General features: G+C 40.5%; 1 protein-coding gene across 5 annotated transcripts in view; it reads right to left on the reverse strand.

The window, feature by feature from the left end:
* The window catches only part of Kansl1 (KAT8 regulatory NSL complex subunit 1), a 130984-nt gene extending 109149 nt beyond the window's left edge, over positions 1 to 21835 (reverse strand). For 4 of the 5 annotated variants that reach the window (XM_063269456.1, XM_063269453.1, XM_063269454.1 and 1 more), the window contains exon 1: positions 20010 to 20634. The gene's annotated coding sequence lies outside the window, so the exon portion shown is untranslated. Of the gene's footprint in view, positions 1 to 20009; positions 20635 to 21809 lie in introns of those variants that run through there. The other variant, NM_001427727.1, reaches the window with a different exon arrangement.
* Between the last annotated feature and the right edge of the window lie 1922 nt (positions 21836 to 23757).

The raw sequence follows: 23757 nt of genomic DNA on the forward strand, positions 1-23757 counted from the left end.
CAGGCCCAAACCTGTAAACCCAACACTTGAGTGGAGGCAGGAGTTATCTTCTATATAGAGTTGTTGAAGGCCAGCATGGGATACATGAAACTGTGTTGAAATAAATCAATTAATTTACATAAGTAAGTTGGTAATTCTAAACAATAACAAAACATTAAACCTACTCTGATAGAGAAAACCTAGGGATTTTGAAAGGTGAGACAGCTGTTCCTTCCAATGAAGAGGTCCCATCCCACCCCCGTGTGTGTGTGTGTGTGTGTGTGTGTGTGTGTGTGTGTGTGTGTGTGTCTATGAAGCACTGTTATACATGTGAAGGCACGTGGCCATAAGGACATCAGAGCACGACCTCAGGTATACTCCTCTATTGCTTTACACCCCCCCTCTTTTTAATGATTTGTTCGAAACACTTTCTCTGTGCAGCCCTGGCTGTCCTGAAACTCACTCTGTAGACCAGGCCGGCCTCAAACTCACCAATCCACCTGCCTCTGCCTCCCAAGTGCTGGGACTAACTGTATGTGCCAACACTGCCCAGTACTTTAAACTTCTTTTTTGTGAACCTGAAGTTCACCCATTTTGACTAGACTGCCTAGCCACCAAACTCCTAGATCTGCCTGGTTTGGACCCCAGACACACAGTGCATTGCTTTTATGCAAGTGCTGAGTGTTCAAACTTAGGTCCTTGTGCTTGTTCAATAGTGTTTCCACCCACTAAGCTACACTTCTTTCTTAAGCCATTGATTTGGGATTCTATGTATATGTAAGAACATACAGTGAGAAAATAAGAAATGTCTGAAGCTACTGAACAAAAAGGCTAGCCATGGTTATATGCACCTTTAATTCCAGCACATGGGAGGCAGAGGCAGGCAGGTCTCTTGAGATCAAGGAAAGCTTGGTCTACACACAAAGTTTTAGGACAGCCAAGGCTATACAGAGAAACCTTGTCTCAAGAAAAAAAAAAAAAGAAAGAAAAGGAGAAAGAGAAAAGGACAGAATGTTCCAAAGTAACTAGAGGTTATTTAATAGGGAGACACTATTTCGAGGGGGTTGGGGGGAAAGAAAACTTGCTTCAGAGTGTTAAATAAATACTGCAATAAAATAAAATAATCCTACCAAAATAAACACAGCTATGTAATAATACACAAAACTGTCATCTTTTCCAAAACTAAGAAGTTTTTATTTGTATGATTAGTGTTGATTTGTTCTTTGAGACAGGGTCTCCCATGTAGGTCAGGCTAGCCTTGAGCTCATGAATCTCCTGCCTCAGCGTCTCAAAGGATAGGATCCCAAGTTTACACTACCCTACCTGGCAGAGAAGACATCTATATCAACAAGATTCTGGAGGCACTTGGAGAAAGAGGATAGAGGAGCAACTGGTTCAGATCATTCACAGAGAGGCGCACACAGATAGACCTTCACAAATACAGCCTCTGCTCAGGTGACAAAACCTGAAGACATCTAACAAACCCACCATGGCACGAAATTACCAAAGAAACGTTATATTCCTGAGAACCTGTGAACATGGCTGAAGTTCTGGAAACGCTAAAGTCCCTATCTTCTCTCTGTCATTCATCTACAAAGAAATACTACAATTTCCTCAGCATTTTTTTAACTTTTTGAGTTAGACTGACAAAATACAGAATTCAGCGTCATTTTCAACAATATTCCAAACTAATTCCTGCAATCACATTAAGACATTAAAACACAAATTTAACAAAGTTATTCCAAATGAACTAATTTCAGGCACATAATAAAAACAATATACTACCTAAATGAAACTCTTTTCTGTGGTAAAAGGAGGAAAGCCAGCCATACTGTTACTATGTCTAGAGTCCCAGCTACTCAGAAGGCGAAGATGGGAAGATCTCAAATATAGGCTAGCCTCATCCACAGAGCCAGACACTACTTTTAAAAGGAAAGAGAGGCTAGGCATGGCTGCAGAGGACCTAGGCTTGATTCCCAGAACCCATATAATGCCTCACAATTATCCATAATGCCAGTTGCAGGATCCAATACCCTCTTCAGACTTTTGCAAGGCAACAGATATACACACATATACATATATGCAAACAAAATGCACAAAGTTAATAAATCTAAAATAATTTTAAAAGGAGACATACTTTCCTCGGCATGATACTACATACCTGTAATCCTAGTATTGGGGAGAGTGAGACAGAAGAATCATGAGTTTATGGACAGCCTGGATAATACAGTGAATTTTGGGCCAGCCTAGGCACAAACAGAATTGTGCTCAAAGACAGGGGGAGGGAAAAACACCCACCTCACAATTTCTGGAATATCTATGGGAGTACTGTCAAAATATGACCTTGTCCAGCTGAGCATGGTGTCACACCTTTAAGCACTTAGGAGGCAGAAGTAGACAAATCTGTAAGCTCTAGGTCAGCCTGGTCTACATAGCAAGATCCAGGACAGCCAGGGACACAGAGCAAAACCCTATTTCCAAAAATAAAATAAAATAAAATAAAATAATTAAAAAAAAATAAAACCTTGTCACTAATGTTTAGACCCACAGAATTAAAGGGTTTTGTTTTTTTTTTTTAAGATTTATTTATTATATATAAGTACACTATAGCTGTCTTCAGACACACCAGAAGAGGGCATCAGATCCCATTACAGATGGTTATGAGCCACCATGTGGTTGCTGGGATTTGAACTCAGGACCTCTGGAAGAGCAGTCAGTGCTCTTAACCACTGAGCCATCTCTCCAGTCCAGAATTAAAGTTTTATAACAATGACAATACCTGTGTTCTTAACTAAAACATGTTCAGGGAGTTACTGAAGATTGAACCCAAAGTCTTAAACATGCTAAATACACAGTCAACCAACAACCACCGTGCTATATATCCCCTGTCAATTTAACTTTTATTCATTAAATTTAATTGTTGTCTCAGAGGCTTTCTGCTAAATAAGCTCACCCTTTCTAGTTCTTTCTGAACTCTGGATGACTGGTTCAACTCAGCTGTTCTGGCCTAAACTACTCTCCCAAGCTGACTGAGTCAAACCGGCTTCTCTTATTAGCTTTTGACTGAATTTCTCTGCTTGGTTTCAAACTAACTCTGGCAATCTGTTCTAATCTTCTGGCTCCTTCTCATTCTGTGGCTTATTATATATTCACCTGCAACCTGTCTTTGTAAAATATCCCAATAAAACTGGCTTTGAACTGAACTCAACCCAACTCAGCTGCTAACGTCATCTGAACTCCACTGCATTGCCTGAACTCAACTGCACTGAACAGAACTGCCCTCAAATTAGACATAACCTTCAGAACATGGCTTCTTCCTTCTACAAACTTACTTTACCCACACTGTTTAGGATTAAAGGATTGTACCAGAAACATGTCTACATCCTAGCCAGCTCACACAAACCTAGGTCTTTGGATGTTATCCCTTGCCAGAGCAGCCATTTTACTGGATTAAAATTCTTCTACAACCCCCATTCTACTTTAAATGTCACTAAAAATGGACATAACTTTAAAGTTCTATTATTCATTTTCTTCCAACTGTAAACATTTATTAAGCTCCAGGGATGGGGGCAGGCAGGAGATGATTAGAAGTTACATGGTACACACACACACACACACACACACACACACACACACAAAACATTATTATCTATCCAATGAGTTTTTTAGATTTATTTATTGATTGTATGTATATGAGTGCTCTATCTGCATGTACACCTACATGCCAGAAGAGGGCATCAGATTCCATTACAGATGGTTGTGAGCCACCATGTGGTTGCTGGGAATTGAACTCAGGATTGGAAGAGCAGTCAGTGCTCTTAACCGCTGAGCCATCTCTCCAGCCCCAAATGTTATTTTAAATGGGGGTTGGGGAGAGATTGAAGCACTAACCTGGTCTACAGAGTGAGTTCTAGGACAGACAAGGCTACACAAAGAAATCCTGTCTCAAGGGGGAAAAAAAAAAAAATCAAAGCTAATAACTGCCAAAAATCAATTAGTAAACTTTTAGTAGGCTTAGGCTTCCAGTTCTTTCTTGAGACACCTTTTTCTGGAGACTGCCTAAATCATCACAGGAGTATAAAATTAGGTGTTACTTAAAAGCATAACAACATAAGATAGCAATGCAGTACCCCAAATAAAAGGAAAAGCTAAGGAAACCAGGTAAGCAACAGGGAGCTTAGGTGTTAGACTTGTCACCTCTATCCTAAATGCCTCAAAATAAGCAAAATATCTCAAAAGGGAAATTTTGTGACCTAATCTAATTACATTTAATTCTACCTTTTTCATTTTCCAGTCTTTGCTGTTGCCCTAGGAGACATTTCTAGGTTTCTTCTTCATTCTGTAACAGACTTTTAAACATTAGTTATACCTTTAACTATTTTATCTTCAGTGAGTAATTAGGCAATTAGACACACTTCAAGGAAGCCATTATTACTGATACCAAAACTAGACAAAAACCTCATGATAAAATTCTACAGATCAATATTCTCTGATATAGTTATAAAAATCCTCAATGAAGCAAAAATGAATCCAGAAACATACAAAGAAGGATTGCACTTGTTAAGTGTTTTATTCCAGGTTAGCTTAACAGCTCAAAGTCCGCTGTTATACATAATGTTATCAGAGAAAACTACATGCCCAGAGCAGACAGATGGCTTAGCAGTTCAGAGTACTGGCGCATGGAGGATAAAAATCTATAACTCCAGTTCTAGGTGGCCCAACACCCTCTTCTAGTCTCCCTGGGCACTGTACACATGAAAATACATGACATGAGCAAGCAAACACCCATACAAATAAAAATCTTTTAGAAAATTTTGAAATTAAAAAACTCATGTGACCATCTAAACATTTTTAAAAGCAGTTGGAAAATTTTAATAAAAAACATTTAACCTAAAAAAATATGTAACCTAGAAATTGAAGGAAACTTTTTCACCCCGAATAAATGGTATGAACAATTCACAGCTAAGATTTCTTTTTTGAAGATTTACTATGTAGTTTAGACTGGCATTGAACTTGTAGCTATCTTCCTACTTCAGATTCTGAATGTCAGAAATATAAATTCACCAAACTCAATCTTTTTTTTTTCTTGAAACGTTTTGAAGGGTAGGGAGAGCGGTCTCGCTGTGTAGGCCTGGCTTGTTTGGAACTACTGTGGAGACTAGGCTTGAACTGCACTAGCTTCTGCTTGCCAAGTACTAGTATTAAAGCCAGGCATGACCAGATTCAAAATCTTGACAGAAAAAAAGATTGTTCTCTAAGATCAAGAATGAAAACAAGGATGTTAGCAGAGCACGCCTTTGATCCCAGTACCCAGGAGGCAGAGGCAGTTAGATCTCTGAGATTGAGGACAACCTGGTCTAAAAGTGAGTTCCAGGACAGACAAACTACACAGAAAAACCCTATCTGGAATGAATGGATGAATGAATGAATGAATGACTAAAACAAGTGTGTACACTATTACCACTTATAGTCAACATTGTACTAAAAATGAAGGTTCTAGCCTGTGTGAATAGTCAAGAAAAAAATAAAAGTATCTGATAGAGAAGAAAAAATAATATTTTTTTGCAGAGTCTATAATCTAATATGTAGGAAATACTGAATAGAGCCGGGTGTGGTACATGCCTATAATCCCAGTGTTTGAGAGGTGGAAACAAAAGGATCAGGAGTTCAAGGCCTGCCTCACTACTATGTAGCAAGTCTGAGTCCAGCTAGGAATGTAGGAGACACCCTATCTGAAAAAAACAAATATCAGAAAATACAAGGAGAATCACAATGTATTGGCACTGATACATTCAGAACCTCACATATGGGGCAGAAGTAGATCCCTAGAACATTTCCTGTTCTTATCTCTGTGGGCACACACATAGTTCACATATGCAGGCAAAACACTCATATACATAACATACTTTTTTAAAAAATTAAATTTGTTGCCAGGTGTAGCAGTGTATACCTTTAATCCCAGAAGAGGTAGGTGGATCTCTGAATTTGAGGCGAGCCTGGTTTACAGAGTAAGTTCCAGAACAGCAGAATTATAAAGGGAAAGCCTAACTCAAAAAAGTCAATAAGTAAATAAATAGATAAATGTATTTTAAGTAGCACTAAAATAGTACTTAATTTGTAAACAATTTCACTTTGTATAACAATGTACCACTTGTGAAAAGTCAGAAGGCAAGCCATACTTTTGCCCTTTATTTCTCCTTGAGAAATTACCTCAGCATACTAATCTACCTCTGGTCATACCTGCAACTTCACTGCCACTAGTGCATGTATGGGAAACTTAGGTTCCTTCAAATGTGAGCTACTCTAAATTATCCTTAAGAGAATGAAATAAGAAGACCCAGCATGTCACAGATATAATTCGTCATCTACCAGAATACTAACTTCTAAGAGTTTAGAACACAGTTTAGTGAGTTACAGTTTAAGGAACACAAAATCCTATTATCTTCAGGGACTTAGGACTGGAATGTTCTATTATTTTAAAAGTTTAAACAAAAGCAACAATATTATACACTGCCTAAGACTACTGTAATAGATAGTTAGCAAAGCATCTACTCAAAGAAAAAGTATTGAGCATTCTTTTTTTTTTTTTTTTTTTTTTTTTGGTTCTTTTTATCGGACCTAACCCAGGGCCTTGAGCTTCCTAGGCAAGCACTCTACCACTGAGCTAAATCCCCAACCCCAGTATCGAGCATTCTTGTTACCAAAACTACCCAGGGCATAAAGATGTCTTCGCTCTAAAGCATGAGCACATCTGGGAGAGTGTGTTCTACAGAAGAGAATCTGACCACCATCAGTTCAATCACTTTACCTGTTCATCTATAAATCAACAGTGCCTGTTCTGCATATATCTGACATAATTATGACTAGGACAGGTCACTGGAGTCTAACAGATCACTGGACTAAGGCAATGTTGGACTACAAGTTACATATCTATACTGAAATAGCCATGTGATTTTTTTTTTGACAAATTACTTTATTTTCTAAATGTCCTCTTGTATGAGATGAAAACTTGTTAGTTTGAGTCAAGGTTTCCTTTTCATCCCCTTTCTTTTGCTTGTATGAATGTTTTGCCTGTATGGATATATGTGCAATGAATGCACTGCCTGACACTTGCTGAGACCATAAAAGGACTAGACTTACAGATGAGATGGCTATGAGCCATCCTACAGTTGCTGGGAATCAAACCTAGTCCTCTATAAGAGCAGCAAAAGCCTCAAATCAAGGTTTCCTTTAACACTAAAGCTCACTGATTTGGAAACATAGACAGTATAAAAACAATGATGATCAAGTGAGGTTCCATATCTCACATGTTTAACAGTACAAAATTTTGGAGAAATTATATAAAATTTAAATAATAAACACTTGTTTTCTCCAAAAATATTAGGATAGCCCCCTAAGACAGGCAGACAGGACCTTTAGAGTTACAATCAGAAATCAATGTGTAGGGGCTGGGCTCACTACTTAAAGCATCAGAGTGCAAGTGTGGAGACCTAAGTCATAGTTCCCAGAATCAGGCACAGTACACTGGATCTGTAACACCAGCACTCCTACTGTGAAATGGTAGTCAGATTCAGGAGACTGGTACATATATAGTAGAGAACCACCACAAAAAAAAAAAAAAAAAAAGCAAGAGAGAGGCCCTGTCTCAAGCAAGGTAGAAGGCAAAGGCTGATATCTAAAGTTGTCCTTTGACCTAAACATGCCTAATGGAATGTGCACATCCTTATTCACATAAACATATACTCACCTGTGCTCAAACACACACAAAAATAAATTGACATATATGACCACTAGTAATATAAATAAAAACATAAAATTATCTCCAGTATTTACATGGAGAACAAAAAATTGCCACCCGATTTGAGAAAACACATAATCCCCAATCTAGACTTTAGTTATACAAAATTATTTTTTTTATTTCAGTAGATGTGCACTATAAAGCAGAATACTTTACTGAAAGCAAGAGATCACAAAATTTGGATGTTCAACCAAAAAAAATTTTTAAATTGCTTAGTAGCACAGTAAAGGATAAGAGAGTAGAGAAAAAAACTACTTTTCTCAAAATAAAACAAAGAATTACAAATGAGAGAAACAGTAAAATCCGTCACAGGAAAGCTGTCCAGGAGGCCTGAGGCATACTCAGTAAAACCTGGCAGCTAAGCATGGTGGTGCCTCAGCTCCTCATTCCCACCACTCGGAAGATTGCCAAGCAATCAGAGTCAGCCTGGGATGATATAAACTAAGTTCCAGGACAGCCTGGATTCAAGACCCTGTCTTAAAACAAAAGCTCACAAGAAAATGAGGCGCTACTAAATGACAGAAGGGTCATTTGGTAACCAACGGATTTAATAATTGATTATTAACAGTCATCAAAGCAAAACAGCTAACATACAACGTTTAGTTACTTCAATAGTTACTAGAAGATGTATGGGAGAAAAACTTTGTAAATTATTCTTTAAAGCATATAAATCTGATAGTGAACTAAATTAATCATTAAATATGCAAGACGCTTCCAAACTAATATACAGATACTTAAAGTATCAATTATAAAACTGTTCAGGAAAACATACTAGCTGATTATTGTTAGAGACTGGTTCTAATGTTTTGATTCAATCAGGAATCTGCGTATCCAAATGCTAAAGGTCCTGTCTCCGATTGGTATCAATAAAGATGCCAGTGGCCAATAGCTGGGCAAAGGGAGACAGAGTGGAACCCTTAGCGTAGCCACTGGCCACTTTCCTGATTGAGTCTAGGGTAGCAGGCAGAGGACTATAAGTGCCCAGCCATTGAGCTAGACGGTATATTAAAAGTAAGCCAATGTGTGTGAGTCTTTCACTTGAGGACCAGATTCCCTGGGCGGGTGGCTGGAAGTGCGACCCACCTGAGCATAAAGCAGAGTAGCTGAACACTCACTGCAACAGATGGTCCGATGGGAGAAATGGCCTTCTGTAAGAATCAGCTGGATAGAACTGGAATCTGTTTGCTTTAGTACCATTTACACAACCCTTTGTTCAACTCCACATTTTTAGATACTCAAAACACCTGCTGAACAAAAATGTCAATGTAAACTTCTATCTACTCAAGAAACAGCAAATCTCTTACAGAGATGGGATCAGAGACATTAGCATGAATATTACATGAGATGGGATTGGAGACGTATTAGCACGGAAAAGACCTTGTGCTAAAAAAGGAAAAAGCACACAACTAGCGACCCAAATTCTCTGACATGTGCTTCCATGGCAACCTTGATAAAACTCTGGCCAGGCATGGTGGCACACACTCTTTAATACCAGCATGCTGGAGGAAGAAACAGGCAGATCTCTGTGAGGTGGAGGCCGCCTGGTTTCTAGAAGTAAGTTCCAGGATAGCCAAGGCTACACAGAGAAACCTTGTCTTGGGGGGGACAAAAAGGAAGGAAGAGGAGGAGGAAGAAACAAAGAAAAATACATAAGGAATTTGTGTTGCACATGGAAGCATGATGTTTACAAATACAAAACCACACTGAACTGGAAAGGATTTCTAAGTGTATCAAATGAGAATATTTACAAGATCTAGGCTTTCTTTTCAGCGGACTGAGTATTTCAGCAAGGATGAACACTGCCTGAATAGTGCAGGTGTATCAGCTAAAGAGGAACTACTCCTGCTCCGGGCAGTTCCTGTGTAGATAAAATTGGGAAATTCCAGAGTGACACATCTAAAATCAAGCTTTCTAATGGTGACAGCGAACTAACAAGGTAACTCTTACTCTACGCTCATCTAAGAGCCTACTGAGAAAAGACAGACCAAATATCACAGACAGAAAATAGCAAGTGTGCCAATGTAGTTATAGAATAAAAACCTAAGCTGTATTTAAAGGGTTCATGTCTTCCAATCAAAAATATTTTTGAATAATTATAGAATATTTTTTTTTCTTTTTTCTTTTTTTCGGAGCTGGGGACTGAACCCAGCGCTCTACCACTGAGCTAAATCCCCAACCCCCTATTTTTTACACTCTAAAATATGTTCTATGCAGAGAGGGTAAAAAACATTTTTTAAGAATTCGATTCACGGGGCTGAAGAGATGGCTCAGTGGTCAAGAGCGCCAACTGCTCCTCCAGAGGTCCTGAGTTCAAATCCTAGCAACCACATGGTGGCTCACAACCATTTGTAATGAAATCTGGTGCCCTCTTCTGGTATATCTGAAGACAGCTACAGTGTACTTATATATAATAAATAAATAAATCTTTAAAAAAAAAAAAAGAATTCGATTCACAACAAAGAAAACGCCACAAACAGAACTTATCTTCTGTTCTACCACATCAGTTTAGCTATATCTAAAACAGTCTCAAGTTTTAATTTTTTGGGGGGGCATGCATATTTTGGGGGGGGGCAGGCATATTTTGAAACAGGCTTGATTGATAGCCTAGGTTGCCCTTCAATTCAGTATAAACTCTGGCTGGCCTCTAACTCAGCGATCCTTCTGCCTCAATCTTCCAAGTGCTAGTATTTACAAGCATGTACTACCCATGCAGTGGGGGGAAAAAAGTAATAAAAAACAAAACCTGTAGGCCAGCAGGCCTAGCAGGTAAAGGCCCTGGCTGCCAAGCCTCATTACCTGAGCTTAGTCCCCAGAACACACAGGATAGAAAGAGAGAACTGCCTTAGCAAGTTGGTTTTTGATCTCCAAACAAGTTCCATGGTATGTTTGTGTGATCTCATACATGCATAAGCATATACAGAAAATAAATAAGTACACAAAAAACTTTTAATAAAAAAATAAAAGTGGTGCTGGGGGTGTAGTTGATCTGGCAGAGTGCTTTCATAGCACACTTGAAGGACTAGATTCCACTCCCAGTACTACATAAACTATCCTATAATCCCAAACTCAGAAAGGAGAATGCCTGGACTACATGAGACCCCATTCCAAAAACCAAGTAAGTAAGTAAATGTCAAGTGTAGTAGTGTGTATCTGTGATCCAAGCATTTGGAGTGCTGTAATACCAAGACTCTTACTAAAAAAAAATTTATGAATTTTAAGGGAAATTATAAGGAAAAAGAGAAAGTAATTTTGGGTGATTATTATAAATCCAAGAGGATATATCAATTTGTCAAGGACTCAGAGAAAATCAAAGGCATGAAAATGCTGAAACAGGTTTCCCTGAAGATTAAATTTTAAAACCATGCATCTGCAACTGAGAAAACATGAAAGCCAAGGGACAATATGATTTATTTTTAAAAGATAGAAAAATCCAATATGGTAAATTCTAATCCACTAAATCTTAATATAATTAGTATATTAACCACTTAAGCTCAAAAGTTAAAATATTACTTTCTATAAAACAAACAAGAAGCCAGGTGATGGCTAGGCAGGTCTTTGGTTGGAGGGGAGCAGGGGGAGGTAATTACACAGTCAGGGAGGGAAACAGAGAAACCTGTTCAAAAAACAAACAAACAAACAAACAAACAAACAAAAAAAGACATAAAAGAACTCTGTGGAATGGGTAATCACCAAAAGGTATATGGAGTTAAAAACAGATTTCAAAAAGTGCTTACATCTACTGATAAATTTGCCTTGGTTCCTACAGGATAGAAATAATTTCCAGAAACCCTAAGTTTCTAAGAATAGCTCATTTTTAAGGTCAACGAAACAAAACCTTACCCCAAACATTCATTAATGCCAATCCAGACAGATGGATGGCCAAATCAATGAAGCTTCGAGTTATTATATGATAATGGGTTGTCAGAAAATGGGTTCTTGACAAAGTTCCTTCCATTCTTTCTACCTATCTTTATAGGTTGTTATAGTTAGGGTTTTACCACTGTGCACAGACACCACGACCAAGACAAGGACAGCATTTAATTGGAGCTAGCTTACTGGTTCAGAGGTTCGGTCCATTAAAATTAAGGCAGGAGCATAGCAGCATCTAGGCCTAAGCTTGGCTGTCCTGGAAGTTGCTCTGTAGATTGACTTTGAACTCAGAGATTGAAGACTGTCTTCTCAATGCTGGGGTTAAAGGCGTGTACCACCATGCCTGGACTTGGGCTTTTCTTCACCTAGAACTTGCTCTGTCCCAGGCTGGCCTAGAACTCTGCTTGCCTCAGTCTCCTGGGATTAAAGGTATGTAATGTACTATCTTGCCTGTACCTGAGCTTTTCATGGCCACTGTTCCTCAAGATCTGAATCACAAGTATGCCTTCCATTTCTGGATTTTAGTCCATTCCCCATTAAAAGTCCAAAAACTATTCCTTGTTCAACTGCAAATGCAATCAGTAAACTTAGCTGGGTAGGATCTTGCTCTGAGATCAACACTCCCTTAATCTCTTTATCTTTCTGAACACAGGATTCAGCTCTATGTTACTTCTTGGTGCCCCTTTAATACTTGAACCATATATTTTACATGTTTTCTTTCTCAGCTTGCTCCTTTTCACTAAAACATTCTTCATAAGAGTGAACTTTAGTAACCACACAAAAGAATTTCTACCAGGCTATTTTGAGACTTCCTTTTTCAAAGCAATTAGTCTCTCTTCACCTTAGCCTCAAGCAGACTCTTCAGATAATGGCAAAAAGCAGCCATTCTTTACCTAAACACCACAAAATTAGTCTTTACATCACATACTGAATTTCTTCTCCACTGAAACCTCTTGGGCCAGGTCTGCACAGTTCAAATTACTCTTAGCAACAAAATCTTCCATATTCCTACTAAGATGGCCCATTAAGCCACACTTAAAGCATTTCACTACTTTCCAAATCCAAAGTCCCAAAATCCACATTTTTTCCAAACAAAAGCATGGTCAAGCCTATCACTGTAATACCCCAGTCCCTTGTACCAATTTGTACCTTGTCTTAGTCAATGTTCCACTGTTGTGAAGAACTACCTTATAAGGACATTTACTTGGGGCTGGCTTATATGTTATCACCAAGGAGGAAACATGGCACCACTCAGGCATGGCATAGAAGGAACTGAGAATCCTACATCTTCATCTTAAGGCCAATAGAATAGTATCTTCCAGGCAGCTAGGACAAAGGTCTTAAAGCCCACGACCAAAGTGACACACCTACTCCAACAAGGCTATATACTTCCTAATAGTGCCACTCCCTTGGCCAAGTATATACAAACCATCACATATGTATAACAAATACATATTCTTCTATTTCATACTTAGAATCTTTTTTTTTTTTTTTTTTTTTCCGGAGCTGGGGACCGAACCCAGGGCCTTGCGCTTCCTAGGTAAGCGCTCTACCACTGAGCTAAATCCCCAGCCCTAGAATCTTTTAAGTAGCTCCGAAATCCTCAAGCTCTAGAATCCTGAAATTCTCAAGACATTTTTTAAAAATCCTCCAAAAAGCAAGCATGAAGGTGAACAGCCCAATCCCTGCACCCAGAGGGCGCAGGCACAGTCCTCGAGCCCTGCCTAGTTTACTCAGAGTTCCAGGCAGTCGAGGCCACAGTGAGAAATCCAGAAAAAAGCCAAAACAATATTCAAGTGCTGGGGAGATGTCTCAGTAGTTAAGAGACATCTTATGCTTGCAGGGAACCCAGCACCCACATGGTACCCCAAAACTATCTGTAACTCTAGTTTCTGGGGATCCAACACCTGCTGACCTCTGGGGCACTCAGTATGGTGGTCATATACATACATGCATGCAAAAGATTCATACTCAAGTAAAATAAACACACCTAAAAAAATTATATTAATATTCTTTTTTTTTTTTCCGGAGCTGGGAACCGAACCCAGGGCCTTGTGCTTGCTAGGCAAGCACTCTACCACTGAGCTAAATCCCCAACCCCTATATTAATCTTCAAAAAAAAATTTATTTCAGCCAAGCCTGTTAGCTCAGGCCTTCAATTTCAAGCACTCAGGAGGTAGAGACAGGTAGATCTCTGTGCGTTCCAAAATAGGTAGGGCTACATAGTGAGACTGTGTCTTTAATTAATTTCAGTAGGGAGTGGTGGAGCAACAATGGTAAATACATCTCTGTGAGTTCAAGGTCAGTATGGCTAACAGAATTCCAGGTCCACCATAACCACATTGTGAGACCCTGTCCCAAAAATAAATAGAGGGGAGGGATGGCTAATCAGTTAACAGTGTTTGCTGCTCTTCCAAAGGACCCAAGTTCAGTTCTAAGCACCCTCTTCAGGTGGCTTACAACCACCTATAACTTCAGTTCCAGGGTACTCAATGCCCTCTTCTGCCCTCCTTGGGCACTGCATACACATGACATATATAAATAAAATTAAATCTTGAAAAGTAAATAAACATCCCTGTATTCGATTCACAGCACCAAAGGTTAGTCTACAACAGTATAGTAGTTCTATAGCCTGAGTTTTTTCACTATCCATGTATTTAAGACATTAAAAATATTTACTCTTGGGCTGGAGAGATGGCTCAGTGGTTAAGAGCACTGACTGCTCTTCCAGAGGTCCTGAGTTCAATTCCCAGCAACCACATGGTGGCTCACTACCATCTGGGATCCAATGTCTTCTTCTGGTATGTCTGACAGCTACAGTGTACTCATTAAAAAATAAATATTTAAAAAAATATTTACTCTTGCCAGGTTATAGTGGCACACACCTTTCGACCAGCTCTGTGGAAGCAGACACGGACCTTTGATAGCTTAAGGCCAGCCTATGACAGTTTATTTGCCAATCTGATAAGTGAAATCATTTACTTTGCATACCTTTGATTAGTTATCAGAATAAAAATGTTTTTCATATGCTTCTTGGTGGTTTCAGTTTTCTTTTTGTGAACCTTCATTATGTTCTTTGTCAATAAAGCTTTTTTCTCTTGATGAACTTAAAAAAATCAGTTGTGATAAATCTACATAAGTAACTGTGGCTCCCCCTGCTGGTCAAATATAACCATGAGCAAGAGGTAAATAAACTGGATACTACCATCCCTACAAACATCATATACACAGAGTGATAAAAGAAAGCTCTTTGTTCTAAACTTAGAGTTAACATGTTCTAGAGAAGAGAAGGGCAAAAATCACTTGTTACTATGTAGGACAACTAGAGCAGTTCTATACTAAATACATTGCTTGGCTGGTACATTACAGGTCCATATTATTAATTCTCTATATTTTAATAGGAAAACATTCTGGTTACCTTTTAAAATTAACTGAAATTGCTATTGTCACCAAGAGCAAATATAAGGCAGATGTTGGGATCTAGCTCAATGACAGAGTGTATGCCAGCACAGTGAGGCCATAGGTTCCCTAGGGGAGAAAATATAAAGCAGAAGAGTGGAGTGCTTCCCTGATAAACATTAGGTCCCAGGTTTGGTCCTCAGCACCACAAGAATGTAACTAAGACTACTACCTACCCTCGTGCCAAAGCTGCTTACACTTATCAAACCAGACTCAGTTTACTTTCAAAGAGTAAGACTAAGACTGACAAGTAACCGTAACAATTCAGCTTTTCCACTGATACTCTCCTAAAGATGTGTATTTCATTGTGTTTTGGAAGACTTAAGTGGAAGGATCACCACTAATTAAGAGATCAGCATGAGCTACAGAGTGAAATCCAAGCCAAGATTGGACTACAGAGTAAGACTGTCTCAAAAACTATAAAGAAGTTAAGTCCCAGGTCTGGCAATGTCCTTAGACAATCCATTCCAAACACACCCCAAATACTAAGTATAAGAAATGAAAATTTTGGGGCTGGAGAGACGGCTCAGAGGTTAAGAGCACTGACTGCTCTTCTAGAGGTCCTGAGTTCAAATCCCAGCAACCACATGGTGGCTCACAACCATCTGTAATGAGATCTGATGCCCTCTTCTGGTGTGTCTGAAGTCAGCTACAGTGTACTTATATATAACAAATAAATATTTTTAAAAAAAAGAAATGAAAATTTTAAAAATATAAATTAAATTAAAAAAACAAAAAAATCTTTGATCCCAGAGAACCTAGGGGCTACACAAAGTACAAGAGAAGCAGACTAGTGGGCACTCAATATTAGATGTCCTAGGCATGGACACCCACAGAACACACTATAGGCACTGCACACACTGGAGTGCACAGGATATATTCAGTGGTAGTCTCTGTTGTTGTTAATATTATGATGATAACTGTTACTAAGAAATAGGAGACAGCTAGAGAGATGCAGTGGTTAAGAGCAATTCTTGTGCTTCTAGAAGATCCATTTAGTTAACACCCACTGTACATCTCACAGAGCTCACTCCAGCTCGTCAAAGGACCCGATGCCTTCTTCTGGCCTCCATTCACACACATGGCACATATTCAGACAGACACACACAAACATTTAAACAAAGGGAAGAGGAGTAAGTCCCCAGATAGTAAAACCCTACAAAAAAGGTAACTGCCTACGTGAAGGCCCAGAGGACAGCTATGGCAGACACAAAGTAAACTGCCAACAGATTACACTGCTCAGTTTGAAACGACTGGAGTCAGGCTATCAGAGCATGAGTGCTTGGCTAAAGCAACTAAAGTGTAGCTCAAAAGCTGAAAGAACCACAGTAAAAAAACAAAAACAAAAACCAGGCTATAATCACTCAGTAAGAGCTACACTTACTTATAAATGTAGCTTGGAAGGTACAGAGAATGATGAAATGACTCAGATGCCATGCAGGCCAACAGGTGATGCTCTGAACTCAGAAGGGGAAGTAAAAATGAGCAGGAAAACATTGAGAAGGAAGGTAATAGGCTGTATACTGGTAAAGGTGTATACTGCAGGTAAAGGTGTATACTGCCAAGGTTGATAATCTGGGTTCAATCTTGGGGACCCACATGGTAGAAGTACAGAACTGATTGGTCCCTAAGAGCTGTCTTCTGACCTTCCTATGTGCACTGTGGCAGGTGTGCACATGCGCACACATACACAATACATAATTAGCAACTTAACAATGAGTAATTCAAATATAAGCCTGATGCTTAAAAAAATAAAGTGGTGGTTAAAATGGCACAAGAAACACTCTGTAGGTCTTCCAAACCCCTGACCTGAGTGACTGAATGAATAATGGTACCAGCATCAGGGTATGAGGACAGGAAGAGGTTAGACTTGCAGAAGTTAAGTTATGAGAACTTTTTAAGAGTTCACTTTGGGGGCTGGAGAAATGGCTCAGCGGTTAAGAGTTTTAGTGCTTGACCTTGCAGTTCATACCAAAAAGATACTATCAATAAACTCAAGTCACTGGCCAAGAATGCTAGTAATCTCACCGCTCAGGAGACTAAGACAAGAGAATCACCATGAGTTCAAGACCAGCCTGGTCTACCTAGTGAGTTTTAAGCAGCCAAGGTTACATACCAGGAACCTGTGGGCAGGGCAACTCTCAGGACTAGAACGTAGCTCAGTTGGGAAAGATGCTACCTAGGATGTAAGCTATGCTGGGTTAGGCTCACTAGCACAACGTTATAACCAGGCATAGTATGGAAGCTCATACCTATCTAGAATCCCAGCACTCAGGAGGTGGAGGTAGGGGGAGTTAGAGGTCATACTCAGCTATATCATGAGTTTGAAGCCTGCTTGAGCTATATGATACCCTGTCTTTAAACCAAAAAAAAAGAGCTGGAGAAATGGCTCAATGGTTAAGAGCACTGACTGCTCTTCCAGAGGTCCTGAGTTCAATTCCCAGCATCCACACAGTGGCTCACAGCCATCTGTAATGGGATCTGATGTCCTCTTCTGGTGTGTCTGAAGACAGCTACAGTGTACTCATATAACATAAAATGAATAAATCTTTTTAAAATAATTCTTAGGTACTAGAGAGAATAGCAGTCGTTAAGAGCACCTGCTGCTCTTACAGAGGACTCGTTTGACACTCAGCACTCACAACCACCTCTAACTACAGCTCCAGATCTGACACCCACTTCTGGCCTTCCTGGGTACCCACATAAATGTGGCACATTCATACCAGACACATAAATAAAATTTTAAAAAAATTTTTTTTAATTATTTCACTCCAGACATGGTGGTGCATGTCTTTAATTCCAGAACTTGGGAGGCAGAGGCAGGTTGATCTCTGAATTTGAGTTCCAAGACAGTTAGGATTACACAAAGATACCATGTCTAGAAAACCCAAAGACAGACAGACAAACAGACAAGTAATTCCAATCTGATGAAAATACAGGAAAAAGTACCATTATTCCCAAATTAAACATTGTAATTCTGAAATGTTCTTAAGTATAAAAATGGGAGGAAAATGTGAAGGAAAAACATTTAAGAGGCTGAAACATTTGAGTTCTAGGCCAGTTTAGGCTATATAGCAAGATTCTATCTCAATACAAAAAACTTTATAGAGTTCGAACATCTTTACACCAAAGGATTGGTAGGGAACACAAAACTAAACAGCCACATAACTTCATTCTCAAGTAGTTAACAGATAATTCATACACACTAGAAGACAGACTTTTTGTCTGTATTCCTATGTATTCCTACTGTGGTCCACTAATAGGGGTTACAGTATTATAATACCCCAGATTTGCCAAGAATTAAAGGTAAAACAAACACTATACATCATCTTTAAGAAGTATGCCTCAGGGGGTTGGGGATTTAGCTCAGTGGTAGAGCGATTGCTTAGCACTCGCAAGGCCCTGGGTTCGGTCCCCAGCTCCTGGGGGGCTGGGGGGGAGTATGCCTCAGGGTCTGGAGAGATGGCTCAGCGGTTAAGAGCACTGACTGCTCTTCCAGAGGTCCTGAGTTCAATTCCCAGCAACCACATGGTGGCTCACAACCATCTGTAATAGGATCTGATGCCCTCTTCTAGTGTGTCTGAAGATAGCTACAGTGTACTCATATACATAAAATAAATAAATAATTCTTAAAAAAAAAAAAGTATGCCTCAATATATCTAATACCTTAAAACCAAGGAAACTTTATCATAGAGGCAAGTCCTAGCACAAAACAACTGTGAAGAGTGGAAGCACAATTATACAAGGTCCTCCATTCCTAGGCACTCAGAACTTCTGGCTGTGTTTCTCCATTCAACCCTTCCAACTGAACTGTTGGGGAAAGGCTGGAAAAAAATGTGTCCCTTTGGATCCCTTCATATTAATATAAGCACCCATTATCCAACTATAGCATCCAAAACATAATGAGGACAAGATTCAGTCTGCATTACCTAAAGATTTCCCAAAAGTCCAAATGTTTAGGTTATTCAGACTGCACTAGGGCTCTCCCACTGCACTATGCTGGAATCCCAGCTACACCAGTATCTAACTATCAGGGAAGGAGAGGCTGACAGACTTCACTGTTGATCTTGCCTTGGTCCTTTCTCTCATCTCCTCACTTTTCACAGCTCAGTCCTACTAGAGAGTTCTTTTGCCATCTCTGAACAGAAAGAGCCACAAGAGACTTAAAGAACTATCTTTTTATCAAATGGTCACATGTCCACATTGCCCAAATGAGGCGTATCTTGCACACCCTGGAAAAGGAAAGGGCACAATGGCCACCTGTTGAAAAAAAAGTGTAAGGACTCACACATTGGCCTGAGGAGCAGCAGGGCATTTGAAGAATAAACACATATACTGCGTGAAATGTCAGAGCAATCAAATGGTTAATGACACATCTTTTGTAACACATGAATCAGCTACTGATTTGCAAAAGTGGGACACGCCCAAGTTCATATGACTCTGAAGTACCAGTTTGAAAATGGACCTCAAGGTCTGAATTGGCAACACATCTACCAGGTGGAACATAATTTCACAAGATGTAAGCTATAATAAGTAAAAACTGGAACCCATCCTTATAGAGTTAATTTAAGAACTTCACTAATGTCTGAACAGCAGCAATCAAGAACAGCAATAACAAATCCTAAGAACCTAATGGTTCTAAGGATGGGTATCCTGAAGAGCCACAGGTTCAAGAACATTCTAGGTAGATCTAGACCTAGTAGCAAACACCTATAATCCTAGCATTTGGAACGTAGAGGCAGCAAATACATGAAGTTAAGGCCATGCTCAGCAAACTACAAAGTTCCAGAGCAGCCTGGACTCTGAAACCCTGACTCAAAACACACGGGAACAAGTATTCTTGATTCTAAAATACATATATGAAATAACAAAATAAAAATAACGAAAAGCAAATATATCTTACCTTAAGAGGCATCCAAATAGCATACATAGTGTCAGGAATAGTTCAGACAACTCAGAAATAAGCAGGAAGAGACTAAGTAATTCCCCAGTTACCACGGATAAGGAATTAAGGAGATCTGAAAAGGAAGAATTTTTTTCACTTAGATGGAAAAAATAGCATATGTAAATAGCTTAATCTATCTGGGAAAGGCATTCAATACTAGTTGCTTAAAAAGTGTACAAGTGCTGGGCGTGGTGCACTTTAGTCCTAGCACTCAGAGGAGACTGAAGCAGGCTGTTATCTACCAGTTCAACACCAGCCTGGTAGACACAGTGAGTTCTGGGCCAGGTGAGAGCTACTTATTGAGATGGTCTCAAAACCCCCCAAGAAGGAAAAAGATACAATATAAAATTCCCTTTGTAAAGGGCATATGTTTATCTCTGTGTGTGTGTGTAGAAATATATTTTATATCAAAGAACAACGTAAATCTTAAGTAACTGAAAATTACTTATCAAAGGTTCAGAAAACTAAAATCCTAAAGGAAAAGTTATTACTACCAGAGTATTTCATAAACACTACTGAAAATAATTTATTAACTATCTAAAAAGATGTACAACTATTTTATTTGGTAAACAAACAAAAAAAAAAAAACTTCTGACAATTCCAGTTTTTAACTTTTCTTAAAATTGTTTCAGAGCTGAAACTACATTAAAAAAGTAAGTAGCATCTATTCCTCACCGAAGTACAAGCAAAAAAGAAAAGACCATTCTTTTCCAGAGATTTTTAAAAGCAGACCAGAGGAATTAATTTTGAAGATGGAGGGTGTTAAGTTTGCAGGGACTCAGAAGAATGGACTAAATGACTCCTTCTAGGAGCCTATGTCCTAGGCCTGAATGAAAATTCCAGCTTAACCAGTTACTGCTTCACTTAAAATGGAGGCTTGCCCGAGTAGGAACACAAAAATAACACACTCACCTCTTTAAAAATAATTTCTTAAAATCAGAGTCGATGTCCCCGTTTTAAAAATAAAGCTCTGGAGTGGGTTTGCTGTCTCCACGTTTGTCACTTCGGTTAGGGACACTTGGCATCACTTTGCCTAGCGCTCATTGGATTTTGGGGGGTGGGGACGGGAGTTTGACTCTTGACCCGACTCTCAGGCGAGCCTGGGCACCCCCACACACTACCCCGCGACGCGACCCCAGCTCTACAGGACCCCAGCTCTACAGGACCGCGGGGCCGAGATCCCAGCGAGCTCGAGTCCGCGCCCCTCCCCCGCCTCGGACCCTCGTCCGGGAGCCTCTCCCATCCCCCGCGGCCCACGACTCCTCCGGCCCGGTCCCCATTGTTAGGAGGGGGGCGGCCGTGGCTGGGGCTCGCGGCCCGGGGCCCGTGGCTGTTGACCGACTCGCCTCAGGAGGGGGCGGCCCGCGGGATGCCGCTTCCCGTCCTGCCACGGTCCGTCCCACCTCGCTCGGCCTGGCGCCCCCGGCTGTGCTCGGTGCCCCCCTCCCGGGCCCTGTGGCCACTCGTCGCCCGGCACGCCGCGGTCCACGGCCGGAGGCCGAGGCCTTGAGGGTGGGCGCCGGCCGAGGGTCCCCGCGCCCCACACACGCGTCCCCGCGTCCTCAGACCGGCCGCCTTCAGGGCCCTCCGCGGCGCCGGCTCCCGCGACCCCTCAACCTCCCGCCGCCCCGCGACGGCGCCCCCCACGGCGTCCTCCGGCCCAGACACGCCACCCTGCACCACCATCACCCCGACCCGCCGCGCCCCCACCCCCCGGGGCAGCAGTGCCAACGGCAGCTCCCCCGGCCCCAGACCTACCTGCACGGCTCAACCAAGCCTAGAGTGGGGGGCGGGCAAGCTTCCGCCCTCCTCTGTCTCCCATTGGCCCGCCGAGGGCAATTCGCGAGCACCATTGGCTAAGAGTGGACGTCCGTCAGAGCTATGGGGCGGGATGGGGAGGGGGGGAGAGATGCTGGTGCCTTGGCGTCTCTGTCTCTGTATCTCTCTGTCTCTGTCTCGGCCCTAGGAAAGGAGAGGCTTGAGCTGGACGGAGCTGGAGGGCGGCCTGGTGGGAGAAATAAGAATAGGAATCCCTACAGTGCTTCACAGCAGTCCACCACTCAACCCCTGGCCTCAGTCCCTCAGGTCCCCTTCTCTGTCACCCCCAACCCCTGCCCCTCACCTCACCCTTCCAGGTTCTTCATCCAGGAAGCGATGTGATGAGAACCCGGCCCGGAAGGCCATAGGGAGAGATTTTGTATATGTACATAAAATATACACATATATAAATGTTTGTTTTTAAAGTCAACCAGATTTGAGGTCCTGAGGGCCTGGAAAGGCCATACATCTCACAGACCAGGAAGGAATTGAGAGAAAGCTGAGTCAAAAATCACTCTCAGAGGTGTTAACAGTGGTTGCCTCCTGGATGACATGGAGTTCTCAGCAGACCAAGGAAGAGGAATACTTAATCTCTCAGGCACATCCTTTGTAGATACTGATTTTTGTGCCATCCACAAACATTACAGCTAAAATAATATTAATTATCATAGCATGATCCATATGCTTGTGATTATAGCACAAGAAACTCATGCAGAAAATTATTAAGTGCAAAAGCCAGCCTGGGCTACAAAGAGACTATTTCAAAAAAAAAAAAAAAAGAAAGAAAAGAAAAAATATTTTGAATCCAAATATTTTGAAACAAAATGGTTATCTAAGAAAACCAGGACAGCATTCACATGTACTGGGGAGTCTTACCTTTTAGTTTGTTTTAAATACCAGTAATAAGTGTGTTCTGAGGAATTCCAAAACACTGGGGAGACTAAACAATCCACAAATGAGGAGTCAACATACTGAACGATCAACTTTCTCAAATCGGAAAACAAAACAAAACAAAACAAAAAACCAGCTAAAATAATGGCAAAACAGCACGAAGGCAGAGGAGCAAGAATACTAAAACTATGAGAGATCCTTAGGTCTTGAGGCTACACTTAGAGAACTGTTTTTAGGCCATAGTAGACATGTGACAGTAAGAACTAAAAAGAAAATACCCATAAGCCAGAAATCTTAACTTTTTCAGTCTTATTGACACATAAGGATTCTCCCAGAATTTTTTTCATCGTATCAAATGCATTTAGGAAACCTGAGGACACAGACCAGATTCACTGCAGAGGATCATCTGGGCTACAGAGAAGCCCCAAGAACGCTGCTTGTACTAAAATATAGTTTGTTCTACAAGATGTGTATTTTTATGTGTCTGAGTGTTCTGCCTGCATGTACGTAAAGCCCACGGTGTGCAGTGCTGGTGCCCTCAGAGAGCCTTGAGCCCTGAAGTAACTAGAATTACAAACTGCTGGAGCCACTGTGCTGGAGACTGAATCCTCTGTCCCGTGCAAGAGCAGGCAAGAGCTCTGAACTGCCAAACTGTCTCTCCAGCCCCTGAGATACAGTTTTAGGACAAGCATGCCATTGATGGCCATTTATCAAGAACCCGGAAAACTTACAAAAAGAACCAAGTTTTCAAAAATATTTCTAAAAGTGTACTATAGCAATATAGGTGCTTTTAAAAAATAAGTAATAATTAATTGAATTGAATTTATAACTTTAAAGTAATAACCGAGTCATACTTTAAAGAGAAAAATCTGAAACAACTGTCATACTAAAAATCTGAAACACTGTGAAACTACAATATATTAGATGACAGAGCTGTGGGTTCTGCTGAAACTACTAAAGTTTGTTGTCTCCATTCACAGTTGAGAAAATATATATA

Source organism: Rattus norvegicus, chromosome 10 (genome assembly GCF_036323735.1).
Source record: "Rattus norvegicus strain BN/NHsdMcwi chromosome 10, GRCr8, whole genome shotgun sequence".
Taxonomy (NCBI): domain Eukaryota; kingdom Metazoa; phylum Chordata; class Mammalia; order Rodentia; family Muridae; genus Rattus; species Rattus norvegicus.